Raw genomic sequence first — 18,970 nt, 5'->3', positions numbered from 1 at the left:
AAGCACCACTGGCATAATGGATAAGGCACTGTTCTCCTAAGCCAGTGGTTGTGGGTTTAAGTCCCGTCTGAGTTGGAAGTCATTACAGCAAGTGTCTCATCACTAGAGTTTATATTTTATCCTTGCTTCAACTGTAAAACAGTCTTGCAGTGTTTAGCTTGTAAAAAATGACCACAGAAGCTAAAATATGACATTCTAAAATATGACATTAATTATGATAACATTGTTGTTGTTGTTTTTTAAACCTTTTCTATCACAGTGGACAGCTTATTCAAGTGCCATCTGGCATGCATGTTCCTTTGTTGCTCATCATTCATCACCAAAAATGATTTTCTTTTTCAATTCTTATGACTGTACTGATTGTATTGAATAAAATCCACATCTAGCATAACCAATTAATGCTGCAAAGTGCTCCAGTGGCGCAATTGGTCAGCGCGTGGTACTTATAATACAGTATCTGTTGAGCAATGCCGAGGTTGTGAGTGAAAGCCTCTCCTGGAGGAGCTTTGTATAATGTTTTTTTTCCTTTTTTCATGTCATTAGTCATTGATTATAAACTGCTACCTTAATATTTAATATGATATTACAAAGGATGGAAGAAAGAAAGAAAACACACAAACATGATTGTGCATTTAAGTTGTCAGCACACATCTGCTTTGGTTCAAATGCACTGTATATCTTCCTTCAGTCAGCCAACAAAACAGCAATGGAAAAGATTAACATACTGTTGGTAAAGCAGTTGCATCAAATTGATTTTCTGCAATATAGCATGATAATCCATACTGACAGCTCTGGATAGTACCAGCACATTTCTTGCTGGACTTGGTAATGCAAAGAACACAGTAAACAGCTTCACTTTTTTTAAAAAATAAATAATTGACTATTAAAAACCTATCAGTCTTAAATAAGGACGTCAGTAAGCACCACTGGCATAATGGATAAGGCACTGTTCTCCTAAGCCAGTGGTTGTGGGTTTAAGTCCCGTCTGAGTTGGAAGTCATTACAGCAAGTGTCTCATCACTAGAGTTGATATTTTATCCTTGCTTCAACTGTAAAACAGTCTTGCAGTGTTTAGCTTGTAAAAAATGACCACAGAAGCTAAAATATGACATTAATTAGGATAACATTGTTGTTGTTGTTTTTTAAACCTTTTCTATCACAGTGGACAGCTTATTCAAGTGCCATCTGGCATGCATGTTCCTTTGTTGCTCATCATTCATCACCAAAAATGATTTTCTTTTTCAATTCTTATGACTGTACTGATTGTATTGAATAAAATCCACATCTAGCATAACCAATGAATGCTGCAAAGTGCTCCAGTGGCGCAATTGGTCAGCGCGCGGTACTTATAAGACAGTATCTGTTGAGCAATGCCGAGGTTGTGAGTTCAAGCCTCACTTGGAGCAGCTTTGTATAATTGTTTTCTTTCCTTTTTTTATGTCATTAGTCATTGATTATAAACTGCTACCTTAATATTTAATATGATATTACAAAGGATGGAAGAAAGAAAGAAAAAACACAAACATGATTGTGCATTTAAGTTGTCAGCACACATCTGCTTTGGTTCAAATGCACTGCATATCTTCCTTCAGTCAGCCAACAAAACAGCAATGGAAAAGAATAACATACTGTTGGTAAAGCAGTTGCATCAAATTGATTTTCTGCAATATAGCATGATAATCCATACTGACAGCTCTGGATAGTACCAGCACATTTCTTGCTGGACTTGGTAATGCAAAGAACACAGTAAACAGCTTCACTTTTTCCTCAAAAATAAATAATTGACTATTAAAAACCTAACAGTCTTAAATAAGAACATCAGTAAGCACCACTGGCATAATGGATAAGTCACTGCCCTCCTAAGACAGGGGGTCCAAGTTCCATATGGGGTGGAAGTCATTACAGCAAGTGTCTCATCACTAGAATTGATATTTTATCCTTGCTTCGACTGTAAAACAGTCTTGCAGTGTTTAGCTTGCAAAAAATGACCACAGAAGCTAAAGTATGACATTTATTATGATAACATTGTTGTTGTTTTTTTAAACATTTTCTATCACCGTGGACATCTTATTTAAGTACCATCTGGCATGCATGTTCCTTTGTTGCTCATCATTCATCACCAAAAATGATTTTCTTTTTCAATTCTTATGACTGTACTGATTGCATTGAATAAAATCCACATCTAGCATAACCAATCAATGTCGCAAAGCGCTCCAGTGGCGCAGTTGGTCAGCACGTGGTACTTATAAGACAATATCTGTTGAGCAATGCCGAGGTTGTGAGTTCAAGCCTCACCTGGAGCATCTTTATATACTGTTTTTTTTTCCTTTTCTTATGTCATTAGTCATTGATTATAAACTTGTAGCCTTAATATTTAATATGATATTACAAAGGATGGAAGAAAGAAAGAAAACACACAAACATGATTGTGCGTTTAAGTTGTCAGCACACATCTGCTTTGGTTCAAATGCACTGCATATCTTCCTTCAGTCAGCCAACAAAACAGCAATGGAAAACAATAACATACTGTTGGTAAAGCAGTTGCATCAAATTGATTTTCTGCAATATAGCATGATAATCCATACTGACAGCTCTGGATAGTACCAGCACATTTCTTGCTGAACTTGGTAATGCAAAGAACACAGTAAACAGCTTAAATTTTTTTTCAAAAATAAATAATTGACTATTAAAACCCTATCAGTCTTAAATAAGGACATCAGTAAGCACCACTGGCATAATGGATAAGGCACTGTTCTCCTAAGCCAGTGGTTGTGGGTTTAAGTCCCGTCTAAGTTGGAAGTCATTACAGCAAGTGTCTCATCACTAGAGTTTATATTTTATCCTTGCTTCAACTGTAAAACAGTCTTGCAGTGTTTAGCTTGTAAAAAATGACCACAGAAGCTAAAATATGACATTAATTATGATAACATTGTTGTTGTTGTTTTTTAAACCTTTTCTATCACAGTGGACAGCTTATTCAAGTGCCATCTGGCATGCATGTTCCTTTGTTGCTCATCATTCATCACCAAAAATGATTTTCTTTTTCAATTCTTATGACTGTACTGATTGTATTGAATAAAATCCACATCTAGCATAACCAATTAATGCTGCAAAGTGCTCCAGTGGCGCAATTGGTCAGCGCGTGGTACTTATAATACAGTATCTGTTGAGCAATGCCGAGGTTGTGAGGTCAAGCCTCTCGTGGAGCAGCTTTGTATAATGTTTTTTTTTCCTTTTTTTATGTCATTACTCATTGATTATAAACTGCTACCTTAATATTTAATATGATATTACAAAGGATGGAAGAAAGAAAGAAAAAACACAAACATGATTGTGCATTTAAGTTGTCAGCACACATCTGCTTTGGTTCAAATGCACTGCATATCTTCCTTCAGTCAGCCAACAAAACAGCAATGGAAAAGATTAACATACTGTTGGTAAAGCAGTTGCATCAAATTGATTTTCTGCAATATAGCATGATAATCCATACTGACAGCTCTGGATAGTACCAGCACATTTCTTGCTGGACTTGGTAATGCAAAGAACACAGTAAACAGCTTCACTTTTTTTCAAAAATAAATAATTGACTATTAAAAACCTATCAGTCTTAAATAAGGACATCAGTAAGCACCACTGGCATAATGGATAAGGCACTGTTCTCCTAAACCAGTGGTTGTGGGTTTAAGTCCTGTCTGAGTTGGAAGTCATTACAGCAAGTGTCTCATCACTAGAGTTGATATTTTATCCTTGCTTCAACTGTAAAACAGTCTTGCAGTGTTTAGCTTGTAAGAAATGACCACAGAAGCTAAAATATGACATTAATTATGATAACATTGTTGTTGTTGTTTTTTAAACCTTTTCTATCACCGTGGACAGCTTATTCAAGTGCCATCTGGCATGCATGTTCCTTTGTTGCTCATCATTCATCACCATAAATTATTTTCTTTTTCAATTCTTATGAATGTACTGATTGTATTGAATAAAATCCACATCTAGCATAACCAATTAATGCTGCAAAGTGCTCCAGTGGCGCAATTGGTCAGCGTGCAAAACTTATAAGACAGTATCTGTTGAGCAATGCCGAGGTTGTGAGATCAAGCCTCACCTGGAGCATATTTGTATACTGTTTTTTTTCCTTTTCTTATGTCATTAGTTATAAACTGCTACCTTAATATTTAATATGATATTACAAAGGATTGAAGAAAGAAAGAAAAAACACAAACATGATTGTGCATTTAAGTTGTCAGCACACATCTGCTTTGGTTCAAATGCACTGCATATCTTCCTTCAGTCAGCCAACAAAACAGCAATGGAAAAGATTAACATACTGTTGGTAAAGCAGTTGCATCAAATTGATTTTCTGCAATATAGCATGATAATCCATACTTACAGCTCTGGATAGTACCAGCACATTTCTTGCTGGACTTGGTAATGCAAAGAACACAGTAAACAGCTTCACTTTTTTTCAAAAATAAATAATTGACTATTAAAAACCTAACTGTCTTAAATAAGGACATCAGTAAACACCACTTGCATAATGGATAAGGCACTGTTCTCTTAAGCCAGTGGTTGTAGGTTTAAGTCCCGTCTGAGTTGGAAGTCATTACAGCAAGTGTCTCATCACTAGAGTTGATATTTTATCCTTGCTTCAACTGTAAAACAGTCTTGCAGTGTTTAGCTTGCAAAAAATGACCACAGAAGCTAAAATATGACATTTATTATGATAACATTGTTGTTGTTTTTTTAAAACATTTTCTATCACCGTGGACATCTTATTTAAGTACCATCTGGCATGCATGTTCCTTTGTTGCTCATCATTTATCACCAAAAATGATTTTCTTTTTTAATTCTTATGACTGTACTGATTGCATTGAATAAAATCCACATCTAGCATAACCAATAAATGTCGCAAAGCGCTCCAGTGGCGCAGTTGGTCAGCACGCGGTACTTATAAGACAGTATCTGTTGAGCAATGCCGAGGTTGTGAGTGCAAGCCTCACCTGGAGCATCTTTGTATACTGTTTTTTTTCCTTTTCTTATGTCATTAGTCATTGATTATAAACTTGTAGCCTTAATATTTAATATGATATTACAAAGGATGGAAGAAAGAAAACACACAAACATGATTGTGCATTTAAGTTGTCAGCACACATCTGCTTTGGTTCAAATTCACTGCATATCTTCCTTCAGTCAGCCAACAAAACAGCAATGGAAAACAATAACATACTGTTGGTAAAGCAGTTGCATCAAATTGATTTTCTGCAATATAGCATGATAATCCATACTGACAGCTCTGGATAGTACCAGCACATTTCTTGCTGGACTTGGTAATGCAAAGAACACAGTAAACAGCTTCAATTCTTTTTCAAAAATAATTAATTGACTATTAAAACCCTATCAGTCTTAAATAAGGACATCAGTAAGCACCACTGGCATAATGGATAAGGCACTGTTCTCCTAAGCCAGTGGTTGTGGGTTTAAGTCCCGTCTAAGTTGGAAGTCATTACAGCAAGTGTCTCATCACTAGAGTTTATATTTTATCCTTGCTTCAACTGTAAAACAGTCTTGCAGTGTTTAGCTTGTAAAAAATGACCACAGAAGCTAAAATATGACATTAATTATGATAACATTGTTGTTGTTGTTTTTTAAAGCTTTTCTATCACAGTGGACAGCTTATTCAAGTGCCATCTGGCATGCATGTTCCTTTGTTGCTCATCATTCATCACCAAAAATGATTTTCTTTTTCAATTCTTATGACTGTACTGATTGTATTGAATAAAATCCACATCTAGCATAACCAATTAATGCTGCAAAGTGCTCCAGTGGCGCAATTGGTCAGCGCGTGGTACTTATAATACAGTATCTGTTGAGCAATGCCGAGGTTGTGAGGTCAAGCCTCTCCTGGAGCAGCTTTGTATAATGTTTTTTTTTCCTTTTTTTATGTCATTACTCATTGATTATAAACTGCTACCTTAATATTTAATATGATATTACAAAGGATGGAAGAAAGAAAGAAAAAACACAAACATGATTGTGCATTTAAGTTGTCAGCACACATCTGCTTTGGTTCAAATGCACTGCATATCTTCCTTCAGTCAGCCAACAAAACAGCAATGGAAAAGATTAACATACTGTTGGTACAGCAGTTGCATCAAATTGATTTACTGCAATATAGCATGATAATCCATACTGACAGCTCTGGATAGTACCAGCACATTTCTTGCTGGACTTGGTAATGCAAAGAACACAGTAAACAGCTTCACTTTTTCCTCAAAAATAAATAATTGACTATTAAAAACCTAACAGTCTTAAATAAGAACATCAGTAAGCACCACTGGCATAATGGATAAGTCACTGCCCTCCTTAGACAGGGGGTCCAAGTTCCATATGGGGTGGAAGTCATTACAGCAAGTGTCTCATCACTAGAATTGATATTGTATCCTTGCTTCGACTGTAAAACAGTCTTGCAGTGTTTAGCTTGCAAAAAATGACCACAGAAGATTAAATATGACATTTATTATGATAACATTGTTGTTGTTGTTTTTTTTAAACATTTTCTATCACTGTGGACATCTTATTTAAGTACCATCTGGCATGCATGTTCCTTTGTTGCTCATCATTCATCACCAAAAATGATTTTCTTTTTCAATTCTTATGACTGTACTGATTGCATTGAATAAAATCCACATCTAGCATAACCAATCAATGTCGCAAAGCGCTCCAGTGGCGCAGTTGGTCAGCACGCGGTACTTATAAGACAGTATCTGTTGAGCAATGCCGAGGTTGTGAGTGCAAGCCTCACCTGGAGCATCTTTGTATACTGTTTTTTTTCCTTTTCTTATGTCATTAGTCATTGATTATAAACTTGTAGCCTTAATATTTAATATGATATTACAAAGGATGGAAGAAAGAAAGAAAACACACAAACATGATTGTGCATTTAAGTTGTCAGCACACATCTGCTTTGGTTCAAATGCACTGCATATCTTCCTTCAGTCAGCCAACAAAACATCAATGGAAAAGAATAACATACTGTTGGTAAAGCAGTTGAATCAAATTGATTTTCTGCAATATAGCATGATAATCCATACTGACAGCTCTGGATAGTACCAGCACATTTCTTGCTGGACTTGGTAATGCAAAGAACACAGTAAACAGCTTCAATTTTTTTTCAAAAATAAATAATTGACCATTAAAACCCTATCAGTCTTAAATAAGGACATCAGTAAGCACCACTGGTATAATGGATAAGGCACTGTTCTCCTATGCCAGTGGTTGTGGGTTTAAGTCCCGTCTGAGTTGGAAGTCATTACAGCAAGTGTCTCATCACTAGAGTTTATATTTTATCCTTGCTTCAACTGTAAAACAGTCTTGCAGTGTTTAGCTTGTAAGAAATGACCACAGAAGCTAAAATATGACATTAATTATGATAACATTGTTGTTGTTGTTTTTTAAACCTTTTCTATCACAGTGGACAGCTTATTCAAGTGCCATCTGGCATGCATGTTCCTTTGTTGCTCATCATTCATCACCAAAAATGATTTTCTTTTTCAATTCTTATGACTGTACTGATTGTATTGAATAAAATCCACATCTAGCATAACCAATTAATGCTGCAAAGTGCTCCAGTGGCGCAATTGGTCAGCGCGTGGTACTTATAATACAGTATCTGTTGAGCAATACCGAGGTTGTGAGTTCAAACCTCTCCTGGAGCAGCTTTGTATAATGTTTTTTTTTCCTTTTTTTATGTCATTAGTAGTCATTGATTATAAACTGCTACCTTAATATTTAATATGATATTACAAAGGATGGAAGAAAGAAAGAAAAAACACAAACATGATTGTGCATTTAAGTTGTCAGCACACATCTGCTTTGGTTCAAATGCACTGCATATCTTCCTTCAGTCAGCCAACAAAACAGAAATGGAAAAGATTAACATACTGTTGGTAAAGCAGTTGCATCAAATTGATTTTCTGCAATATAGCATGATAATCCATACTGACAGCTCTGGATAGTACCAGCACATTTCTTGCTGGACTTGGTAATGCAAAGAACACAGTAAACAGCTTCACTTTTTCCTCAAAAATAAATAATTGACTATTAAAAACCTAACAGTCTTAAATAAGAACATCAGTAAGCACCACTGGCATAATGGATAAGTCACTGCCCTCCTAAGACAGGGGGTCCAAGTTCCATATGGGGTAGAAGTCATTACAGCAAGTGTCTCATCACTAGAATTTATATTTTATCCTTGCTTCGACTGTAAAACAGTCTTGCAGTGTTTAGCTTGCAAAAAATGACCACAGAAGCTAAAATATGACATTTATTATGATAACATTGTTGTTGTTTTTTTAAAACATTTTCTATCACAGTGGACAGCTTATTCAAGTGCCATCTGGCATGCATGTTCCTTTGTTGCTCATCATTTATCACCAAAAATTATTTTCTTTTTTAATTCTTATGACTGTACTGATTGCATTGAATAAAATCCACATCTAGCATAACCAATAAATGTCGCAAAGCGCTCCAGTGGCGCAGTTGGTCAGCACGCGGTACTTATAAGACAGTATCTGTTGAGCAATGCCGAGGTTGTGAGTGCAAGCCTCACCTGGAGCATCTTTGTATACTGTTTTTTTTCCTTTTCTTATGTCATTAGTCATTGATTATAAACTTGTAGCCTTAATATTTAATATGATATTACAAAGGATGGAAGAAAGAAAACACACAAACATGATTGTGCATTTAAGTTGTCAGCACACATCTGCTTTGGTTCAAATTCACTGCATATCTTCCTTCAGTCAGCCAACAAAACAGCAATGGAAAACAATAACATACTGTTGGTAAAGCAGTTGCATCAAATTGATTTTCTGCAATATAGCATGATAATCTATACTGACAGCTCTGGATAGTACCAGCACATTTCTTGCTGAACTTGGTAATGCAAAGAACACAGTAAACAGCTTCAATTTTTTTTCAAAAATAAATAATTAACTATTAAAACCCTATCAGTCTTAAATAAGGACATCAGTAAGCACCACTGGCATAATGGATAAGGCACTGTTCTCCTAAGCCAGTGGTTGTGGGTTTAAGTCCCGTCTAAGTTGGAAGTCATTACAGCAAGTGTCTCATCACTAGAGTTTATATTTTATCCTTGCTTCAACTGTAAAACAGTCTTGCAGTGTTTAGCTTGTAAAAAATGACCACAGAAGCTAAAATATGACATTAATTATGATAACATTGTTGTTGTTGTTTTTTAAACCTTTTCTAGCACAGTGGACAGCTTATTCAAGTGCCATCTGGCATGCATGTTCCTTTGTTGCTCATCATTCATCACCAAAAATGATTTTCTTTTTCAATTCTTATGACTGTACTGATTGTATTGAATAAAATCCACATCTAGCATAACCAATTAATGCTGCAAAGTGCTCCAGTGGCGCAATTGGTCAGCGCGTGGTACTTATAATACAGTATCTGTTGAGCAATGCCGAGGTTGTGAGGTCAAGCCTCTCCTGGAGCAGCTTTGTATAATGTTTTTTTTTCCTTTTTTTTGTCATTACTCATTGATTATAAACTGTTACCTTAATATTTAATATGATATTACAAAGGATGGAAGAAAGAAAGAAAAAACACAAACATGATTGTGCATTTAAGTTGTCAGCACACATCTGCTTTGGTTCAAATGCACTGCATATCTTCCTTCAGTCAGCCAACAAAACAGCAATGGAAAAGATTAACATACTGTTGGTAAAGCAGTTGCATCAAATTGATTTTCTGCAATATAGCATGATAATCCATACTGACAGCTCTGGATAGTACCAGCACATTTCTTGCTGGACTTGGTAATGCAAAGAACACAGTAAACAGCTTCACTTTTTTTCAAAAATAAATAATTGACTATTAAAAACCTAACAGTCTTAAATAAGGACATCAGTAAGCACCACTGGCATAATGGATAAGGCACTGTTCTCCTAAGCCAGTGGTTGTGGGTTTAAGTCCCGTCTGAGTTGGAAGTCATTACAGCAAGTGTCTCATCACTAGAGTTGATATTTTATCCTTGCTTCAACTGTAAAACAGTCTTGCAGTGTTTAGCTTGTAAAAAATGACCACAGAAGCTAAAATATGACATTAATTATGATAACATTGTTGTTGTTGTTGTTGTTGTTTTTTAAACCTTTTCTATCACCGTGGACAGCTTATTCAAGTGCCATCTGGCATGCATGTTCCTTTGTTGCTCATCATTCATCACCATAAATTATTTTCTTTTTCAATTCTTATGAATGTACTGATTGTATTGAATAAAATCCACATCTAGCATAACCAATTAATGCTGCAAAGTGCTCCACTGGCGCAATTGGTCAGCGTGCAAAACTTATAAGACAGTATCTGTTGAGCAATGCCAAGGTTGTGAGGTCAAGCCTCACCTGGAGCATATTTGTATACTGTTTTTTTTCCTTTTCTTATGTCATTAGTTATAAACTGCTACCTTAATATTTAATATGATATTACAAAGGATTGAAGAAAGAAAGAAAAAACACAAACATGATTGTGCATTTAAGTTGTCAGCACACATCTGCTTTGGTTCAAATGCACTGCATATCTTCCTTCAGTCAGCAAACAAAACAGCAATGGAAAAGATTAACATACTGTTGGTAAAGCAGTTGCATCAAATTGATTTTCTGCAATATAGCATGATAATCCATACTTACAGCTCTGGATAGTACCAGCACATTTCTTGCTGGACTTGGTAATGCAAAGAACACAGTAAACAGCTTCACTTTTTTTCAAAAATAAATAATTGACTATTAAAAACCAAACTGTCTTAAATAAGGACATCAGTAAACACCACTTGCATAATGGATAAGGCACTGTTCTCTTAAGCCAGTGGTTGTAGGTTTAAGTCCCGTCTGAGTTGGAAGTCATTACAGCAAGTGTCTCATCACTAGAGTTGATATTTTATCCTTGCTTCAACTGTAAAACAGTCTTGCAGTGTTTAGCTTGCAAAAAATGACCACAGAAGCTAAAATATGACATTTATTATGATAACATTGTTGTTGTTTTTTTAAAACATTTTCTATCACCGTGGACATCTTATTTAAGTACCATCTGGCATGCATGTTCCTTTGTTGCTCATCATTTATCACCAAAAATGATTTTCTTTTTTAATTCTTATGACTGTACTGATTGCATTGAATAAAATCCACATCTAGCATAACCAATAAATGTCGCAAAGCGCTCCAGTGGCGTAGTTGGTCAGCACGCGGTACTTATAAGACAGTATCTGTTGAGCAATGCCGAGGTTGTGAGTGCAAGCCTCACCTGAAGCATCTTTGTATACTGTTTTTTTTCCTTTTCTTATGTCATTAGTCATTGATTATAAACTTGTAGCCTTAATATTTAATATGATATTACAAAGGATGGAAGAAAGAAAACACACAAACATGATTGTGCATTTAAGTTGTCAGCACACATCTGCTTTGGTTCAAATTCACTGCATATCTTCCTTCAGTCAGCCAACAAAACAGCAATGGAAAACAATAACATACTGTTGGTAAAGCAGTTGCATCAAATTGATTTTCTGCAATATAGCATGATAATCCATACTGACAGCTCTGGATAGTACCAGCACATTTCTTGCTGGACTTGGTAATGCAAAGAACACAGTAAACAGCTTCAATTTTTTTTCAAAAATAAATAATTGACTATTAAAACCCTATCAGTCTTAAATAAGGACATCAGTAAGCACCACTGGCATAATGGATAAGGCACTGTTCTCCTAAGCCAGTGGTTGTGGGTTTAAGTCCCGTCTAAGTTGGAAGTCATTACAGCAAGTGTTTCATCACTAGAGTTTATATTTTATCCTTGCTTCAACTGTAAAACAGTCTTGCAGTGTTTAGCTTGTAAAAAATGACCACAGAAGCTAAAATATGACATTAATTATGATAACATTGTTGTTGTTGTTGTTTTTTAAACCTTTTCTATCACAGTGGACAGCTTATTCAAGTGCCATCTGGCATGCATGTTCCTTTGTTGCTCATCATTCATCACCAAAAATGATTTTCTTTTTCAATTCTTATGACTGTACTGATTGTATTGAATAAAATCCACATCTAGCATAACCAATTAATGCTGCAAAGTGCTCCAGTGGCGCAATTGGTCAGCGCGTGGTACTTATAATACAGTATCTGTTGAGCAATGCCGAGGTTTTGAGGTCAAGCCTCTCCTGGAGCAGCTTTGTATAATGTTTTTTTTTCCTTTTTTTATGTCATTACTCATTGATTATAAACTGCTACCTTAATATTTAATATGATATTACAAAGGATGGAAGAAAGAAAGAAAAAACACAAACATGATTGTGCATTTAAGTTGTCAGCACACATCTGCTTTGGTTCAAATGCACTGCATATCTTCCTTTAGTCAGCCAACAAAACAGCAATGGAAAAGATTAACATACTGTTGGTACAGCAGTTGCATCAAATTGATTTACTGCAATATAGCATGATAATCCATACTGACAGCTCTGGATAGTACCAGCACATTTCTAGCTGGACTTGGTAATGCAAAGAACACAGTAAACAGCTTCACTTTTTCCTCAAAAATAAATAATTGACTATTAAAAACCTAACAGTCTTAAATAAGAACATCAGTAAGCACCACTGGCATAATGGATAAGTCACTGCCCTCCTTAGACAGTGGGGCCAAGTTCCATATGGGGTGGAAGTCATTACAGCAAGTGTCTCATCACTAGAATTGATATTTTATCCTTGCTTCGACTGTAAAACAGTCTTGCAGTGTTTAGCTTGCAAAAAATGACCACAGAAGCTAAAATATGACATTTATTATGATAACATTGTTGTTGTTTTTTTTAAACACTTTCTATCACCGTGGACATCTTATTTAAGTACCATCTGGCATGCATGTTCCTTTGTTGCTCATCATTCATCACCAAAAATGATTTTCTTTTTCAATTCTTATGACTGTACTGATTGCATTGAATAAAATCCACATCTAGCATAACCAATCAATGTTGCAAAGCGCTCCAGTGGTGCAATTGGTCAGCGCGCGGTACTTATAAGACAGTATCTGTTGAGCAATGCCGAGGTTGTGAGTTCAAGCCTCACCTGGAGCATCTTTGTATACAGTTTTTTTTCCTTTTTTTATGTCATTAGTCATTGATTATAAACTTGTAGCCTTAATATTTAATATAATATTACAAAGGATGGAAGAAAGAAAGAAAATACACAAACATGATTGTGCATTTAAGTTGTCAGTACACATCTGCTTTGGTTCAAATGCACTGCATATCTTCCTTCAGTCAGCCAACAAAACAGCAATGGAAAAGAATAACATACTGTTCGTAAAGCAGTTGCATCAAATTGATTTTCTGCAATATAGCATGATAATCCATACTGACAGCTCTGGATAGTACCAGCACATTTCTTGCTGGACTTGGTAATGCAAAGAACACAGTAAACAGCTTCAATTTTTTTCAAACATAAATAATTGACTATTAAAAACCTATCAGTCTTAAATAAGGACATCAGTAAGCACCACTGGCATAATGGGTAAGGCACTGTTCTCCTAAGCCAGTGATTGTGGGTTTAAGTCCCGTCTGAGTTGGAAGTCATTACAGCAAGTGTCTCATCACTAGAGTTAATATTTTATCCTTGCTTCAACTGTAAAACAGTCTTGCAGTGTTTAGCTTGTAAAAAATGACCACAGAAGCTAAAATATGACATTAATTATGATAACATTGTTGTTGTTGCTGTTGTTGTTGTTTTTTAAACCTTTTCTATCACAGTGGACAGCTTATTCAAATGCCATCTGGCATGCATGTTCCTTTGTTGCTCATCATTCATCACCAAAAATGATTTTCTTTTTCAATTCTTAAGACTGTACTGATTGTATTGAATAAAATCCACATCTAGCATAACCAATTAATGTTGCAAAGTGCTCCAGTGGCTCAATTAGTCAGCACACGGTACTTATAAGACAGTATCTGTTGAGCAATGCCGAGGTTGTGAGTTCAAGCCTCACCTGGAGCATCTTTGTATACTGTTTTTTTTCCTTTTCTTATGTCATAAGTCATTGATTATAAACTGCTACCTTAATATTTAATATGATATTACAAAGGATGGAAGAAAAAAAGAAAAAACACAAACATGATTGTGCATTTAAGTTGTCAGCACACATCTGCTTTGGTTCAAATGCACTGCATATCTTCCTTCAGTCAGCCAACAAAACAGCAATGGAAAAGATTAACATACTGTTGGTAAAGCAGTTGCATCATATTGATTTTCTGCAATATAGCATGATAATCCATACTGACAGCTTTGGATAGTACCAGCACATTTCTTGCTGGACTTGGTAATGCAAAGAACACAGTAAACAGCTTCACTTTTTCCTCAAAAATAAATAATTGACTATTAAAAACCTAACAGTCTTAAATAAGAACATCAGTAAGCACCACTGGCATAATGGATAAGTCACTGCCCTCCTAAGCCAGGGGGTCCAAGTCACATATGGGGTGGAAGTCACTACAGCAAGTGTCTCATCACTAGAGTTGATATTTTATCCTTGCTTCAACTGTAAAACAGTCTTGCAGTGTTTAGCTTGTAAAAAATGACCACAGAAGCTAAAATATGAAATTAATTATGATAACATTGTTGTTGTTGTTTTTTAAACCTTTTCTATCACCGTGGACAGCTTATTCAAGTGCCATCTGGCATGCATGTTCCTTTGTTGCTCATCATTCATCACCAAAAATGATTTTCTTTTTCAATTCTTATGACTGTACTGATTGTATTAAATAAAATCCACATCTAGCATAACCAGCCAATGCTGCAAAGTGCTCCAGTGGCGCAATTGGTCAGCGCATGGTACTTATAAAACAGTATCTGTTGAGCAATGCCAAGGTTGTGAGTTCAAGCCTCACCTGGAGCATCTTTGTATACTTCTTTTTTCCTTTTCTTATGTCATTAGTCATTGATTATAAACTGCTACCTTAATATTTAATATGATATTACAAAGTATGGAAGAAAGAAAGAAAAAACACAAACATGATAGTGCATTTAAGTTGTCAGCACACATCTGCTTTGGTTCAAATGCACTGCATATCTTCCTTCAGTCAGCCAACAAAACAGCAATGGAAAAGATTAACATACTGTTGGTAAAGCAGTTGCATCAAATTGATTTTCTGCAATATAGCATGATAATCCATACTGACAGCTCTGGATAGTACCAGCACATTTCTTGCTGGACTTGGTAATGCAAAGAACACAGTAAACAGCTTCAATTTTTTTCAAAAATAAATAATTGACTATTAAAACCCTATCAGTCTTAAATAAGAACATCAGTAAGCAACACTGGCATAATGGATAAGGCCCTGTTCTCCTAAGCCAGTGGTTGTAAGTTCAAGTCTGTCTGAGTTGGAAGTCATTACAGCAAGTGTCTCATCACTAGAGTTGATATTTTATCCTTGCTTCAACTGTAAAACAGTCTTGCAGTGTTTAAATTGTAAAAAATGACCACAGAAGCTAAAATATGACATTAATTATGATAACATTGTTGTTGTTTTTAAACCTTTTCTATCACCGTGGACAGCTTATTCAAGTGCCATCTGGCATGCATGTTCCTTTGTTGCTCATCATTCATCACCAAAAATTATTTTCTTTTTCAATTCTTATGACTGTACTGATTGTATTGAATAAAATCCACATCTAGCATAACCAACTAATGCTGCAAAGTGCTCCAGTGGGGCGGCACTTATAAGACAGTATCTGTTGAGCAATGCCGAGGATGTGACTTCAAGCCTCACCTGGAACATCTTTGTATACTGTTTTTTTTCCTTTTCTTATGTCATTAGTCATTGATTATAAACTGCTACCTTAATATTTAATATGATATTACAAAGGATGGAAGAAAGAAAGAAAAAACACAAACATGATTGTGCATTTAAGTTGTCAGCACACATCTGCTTTGGTTCAAATGCACTGCATATCTTCCTTCAGTCAGCCAACAAAACAGCAATGGAAAAGATTAACATACTGTTGGTAAAGCAGTTGCATCAAATTGATTTTCTGCAATATAGCATGATAATCCATACTGACAGCTCTGGATAGTACCAGCACATTTCTTGCTGGACTTGGTAATGCAAAGAACACAGTAAACAGCTTCACTTTTTCCTCAAAAATAAATAATTGACTATTAAAAACCTAACAGTCTTAAATAAGAACATCAGTAAGCACCACTGGCATAATGGATAAGTCACTGCCCTCCTAAGACAGGGGTCCAAGTTCCATATGGGGTGGAAGTCATTACAGCAAGTGTCTCATCACTAGAATTGATATTTTATCCTTGCTTTGACTGTAAAACAGTCTTGCAGTGTTTAGCTTGCAAAAAATGACCACAGAAGCTAAAATATGACATTTATTATGATAACATTGTTGTTGTTTTTTTTAAACATTTTCTATCACCGTGGACATCTTATTTAAGTACCATCTGGCATGCATGTTCCTTTGTTGCTCATCATTCATCACCAAAAATGATTTTCTTTTTCAATTCTTATGACTGTACTGATTGCATTGAATAAAATCCACATCTAGCATAACCAATCAATTTTGCAAAGCGCTACAGTGGTGCAATTGGTCAGCGCGCGGTACTTATAAGACAGTATCTGTTGAGCAATGCTGAGGTTGTGAGTTCAAGCCTCACCTGGAGCATCTTTGTATACTGTTTTTTTTCCTTTTCTTATGTCATTAGTCATTGATTATAAACTTGTAGCCTTAATATTTAATATGATATTACAAAGGATGGAAGAAAGAAAGAAAATACACAAACATGATTGTGCATTTAAGTTGTCAGTACACATCTGCTTTGGTTCAAATGCACTGCATATCTTCCTTCAGTCAGCCAACAAAACAGCAATGGAAAAGAATAACATACTGTTGGTAAAGCAGTTGCATCAAATTGATTTTCTGCAATATAGCATGATAATCCATACTGACAGCTCTGGATAGTACCAGCACATTTCTTGCTGGACTTGGTAATGCAAAGAACACAGTAAACAGCTTCAATTTTTTTCAAACATAAATAATTGACTATTAAAAACCTATCAGTCTTAAATAAAGACATCAGTAAGCACCACTGGCATAATGGGTAAGGCACTGTTCTCCTAAGCCAGTGATTGTGGGTTTAAGTCCCGTCTGAGTTGGAAGTTATTTACAGCAAGTGTCTCATCACTAGAGTTGATATTTTATCCTTGCTTCAACTGTAAAACAGTCTTGCAGTGTTTAGCTTGTAAAAAATGACCACAGAAGCTAAAATATGACATTTATTATGATAACATTGTTGTTGGTTTTTTTTTAACATTTTCTATCACCGTGGACAGCTTATTTAAGTACCATCTGGCATGCATGTTCCTTTGTTGCTCATCATTCATCACCAAAAATGATTTTCTTTTTCAATTCTTATGACTGTACTGATTGTATTAAATAAAATCCACATCTAGCATAACCAGCCAATGCTGCAAAGTGCTCCAGTGGCGCAATTGGTCAGCGCATGGTACTTATAAAACAGTATCTGTTGAGCAATGCCAAAGTTGTGAGTTCAAGCCTCACCTGGAGCATCTTTGTATAATTCTTTTTTCCTTTTCTTATGTCATTAGTCATTGATTATAAACTTGTAGCCTTAATATTTAATATGATATTACAAAGGATGGAAGAAAGAAAGAAAATACACAAACATGATTGTGCATTTAAGTTGTCAGTACACATCTGCTTTGGTTCAAATGCACTGCATATCTTCCTTCAGTCAGCCAACAAAACAGCAATGGAAAAGAATAACATACTGTTGGTAAAGCAGTTGCATCAAATTGATTTTCTGCAATATAGCATGATAATCCATACTGACAGCTCTGGGTAGTACCAGCACATTTCTTGCTGGACTTGGTAATTCAAAGAACACAGTAAACAGCTTCAATTTTTTTCAAACATAAATAATTGACTATTAAAAACCTATCAGTCTTAAATAAGGACATCAGTAAGCACCACTGGCATAATGGGTAAGGCACTGTTCTCCTAAGCCAGTGATTGTGGGTTTAAGTCCCGTCTGAGTTGGAAGTCATTACAGCAAGTGTCTCATCACTAGAGTTTATATTTTATCCTTGCTTCAACTGTAAAACAGTCTTGCAGTGTTTAGCTTGTAAAAAATGACCACAGAAGCTAAAATATGACATTTATTATAATAACATTGCTGTTGTTTTTTTTTTTTACATTTTCTATCACCGTGGACAGCTTATTTAAGTACCATCTGGCATGCATGTTCCTTTGTTGCTCATCATTCATCACCAAAAATGATTTTCTTTTTCAATTCTTATGACTGTACTGATTGCATTGAATAAAATCCACATCTAGCATAACCAACCAATGTTGCAAAGCGCTCCAGTGGCGCAATTGGTCAGCACGCGGTACTTATAAGACAGTATCTGTTGAGCAATGCCGAGGTTGTGAGTTCAAGCCTCACCTGGAGCATCTTTGTATACTGTTTTTTTTTCCTTTTCTTATGTGATTAGTCATTGATTATAAACTTGTAGCCTTAATATTTAATATGATATTACAAAGGATGGAAGAAAGAAAGAAAATACACAAACATGATTGTGCATTTAAGTTGTCAGCACACATCTGCTTTGGTTCAAATGCACTGCATATTTTCCTTCAGTCAGCCAACAAAACAGCAATGGAAAAGATTAACATACTGTTGGTAAAGCAGTTGCATCAAATTGATTTTCTGCAATATAGCATGATAATCCATACTGACAGCTCTGGATAGTACCAGCACATTTCTTGCTGGACTTGGTAATGCAAAGAACACAGTAAACAGCTTCAATTTTTTTCAAACATAAATAATTGACTATTAAAAACCTATCAGTCTTAAATAAGGACATCAGTAAGCACCACTGGCATAATGGGTAAGG

At 35.5% G+C, this 18,970-nt stretch overlaps 6 non-coding genes across 6 annotated transcripts; all 6 read left to right on the top strand.

Moving 5' to 3' along the window:
• Positions 1–1,313: 1,313 nt before the first annotated feature.
• TRNAI-UAU (transfer RNA isoleucine (anticodon UAU)) lies at positions 1,314–1,406 on the top strand. The gene is given in 2 exon segments: positions 1,314–1,351; positions 1,371–1,406. It is a non-coding gene; the product is annotated as a tRNA-Ile (tRNA).
• Positions 1,407–2,210: 804 nt separating this feature from the next.
• TRNAI-UAU (transfer RNA isoleucine (anticodon UAU)) lies at positions 2,211–2,303 on the top strand. The gene is given in 2 exon segments: positions 2,211–2,248; positions 2,268–2,303. It is a non-coding gene; the product is annotated as a tRNA-Ile (tRNA).
• Positions 2,304–13,033: 10,730 nt separating this feature from the next.
• On the top strand, positions 13,034–13,126 carry TRNAI-UAU (transfer RNA isoleucine (anticodon UAU)). Its single transcript is given in 2 exon segments — positions 13,034–13,071; positions 13,091–13,126. It is a non-coding gene; the product is annotated as a tRNA-Ile (tRNA).
• Positions 13,127–14,847: 1,721 nt separating this feature from the next.
• TRNAI-UAU (transfer RNA isoleucine (anticodon UAU)) lies at positions 14,848–14,940 on the top strand. Its single transcript is given in 2 exon segments — positions 14,848–14,885; positions 14,905–14,940. It is a non-coding gene; the product is annotated as a tRNA-Ile (tRNA).
• A 2,590-nt stretch (positions 14,941–17,530) lies between these two features.
• Positions 17,531–17,623, top strand: TRNAI-UAU (transfer RNA isoleucine (anticodon UAU)). The gene is given in 2 exon segments: positions 17,531–17,568; positions 17,588–17,623. It is a non-coding gene; the product is annotated as a tRNA-Ile (tRNA).
• Positions 17,624–18,434: 811 nt separating this feature from the next.
• On the top strand, positions 18,435–18,527 carry TRNAI-UAU (transfer RNA isoleucine (anticodon UAU)). The gene is given in 2 exon segments: positions 18,435–18,472; positions 18,492–18,527. It is a non-coding gene; the product is annotated as a tRNA-Ile (tRNA).
• Positions 18,528–18,970: the final 443 nt, after the last annotated feature.

Source organism: Pseudophryne corroboree, unplaced genomic scaffold, assembly GCF_028390025.1.
Source record: "Pseudophryne corroboree isolate aPseCor3 unplaced genomic scaffold, aPseCor3.hap2 scaffold_1377, whole genome shotgun sequence".
NCBI lineage: Eukaryota > Metazoa > Chordata > Amphibia > Anura > Myobatrachidae > Pseudophryne > Pseudophryne corroboree.
Note: the sequence above shows the minus strand (reverse complement) of the source record. Positions and strands in the feature narration are given on the sequence as shown.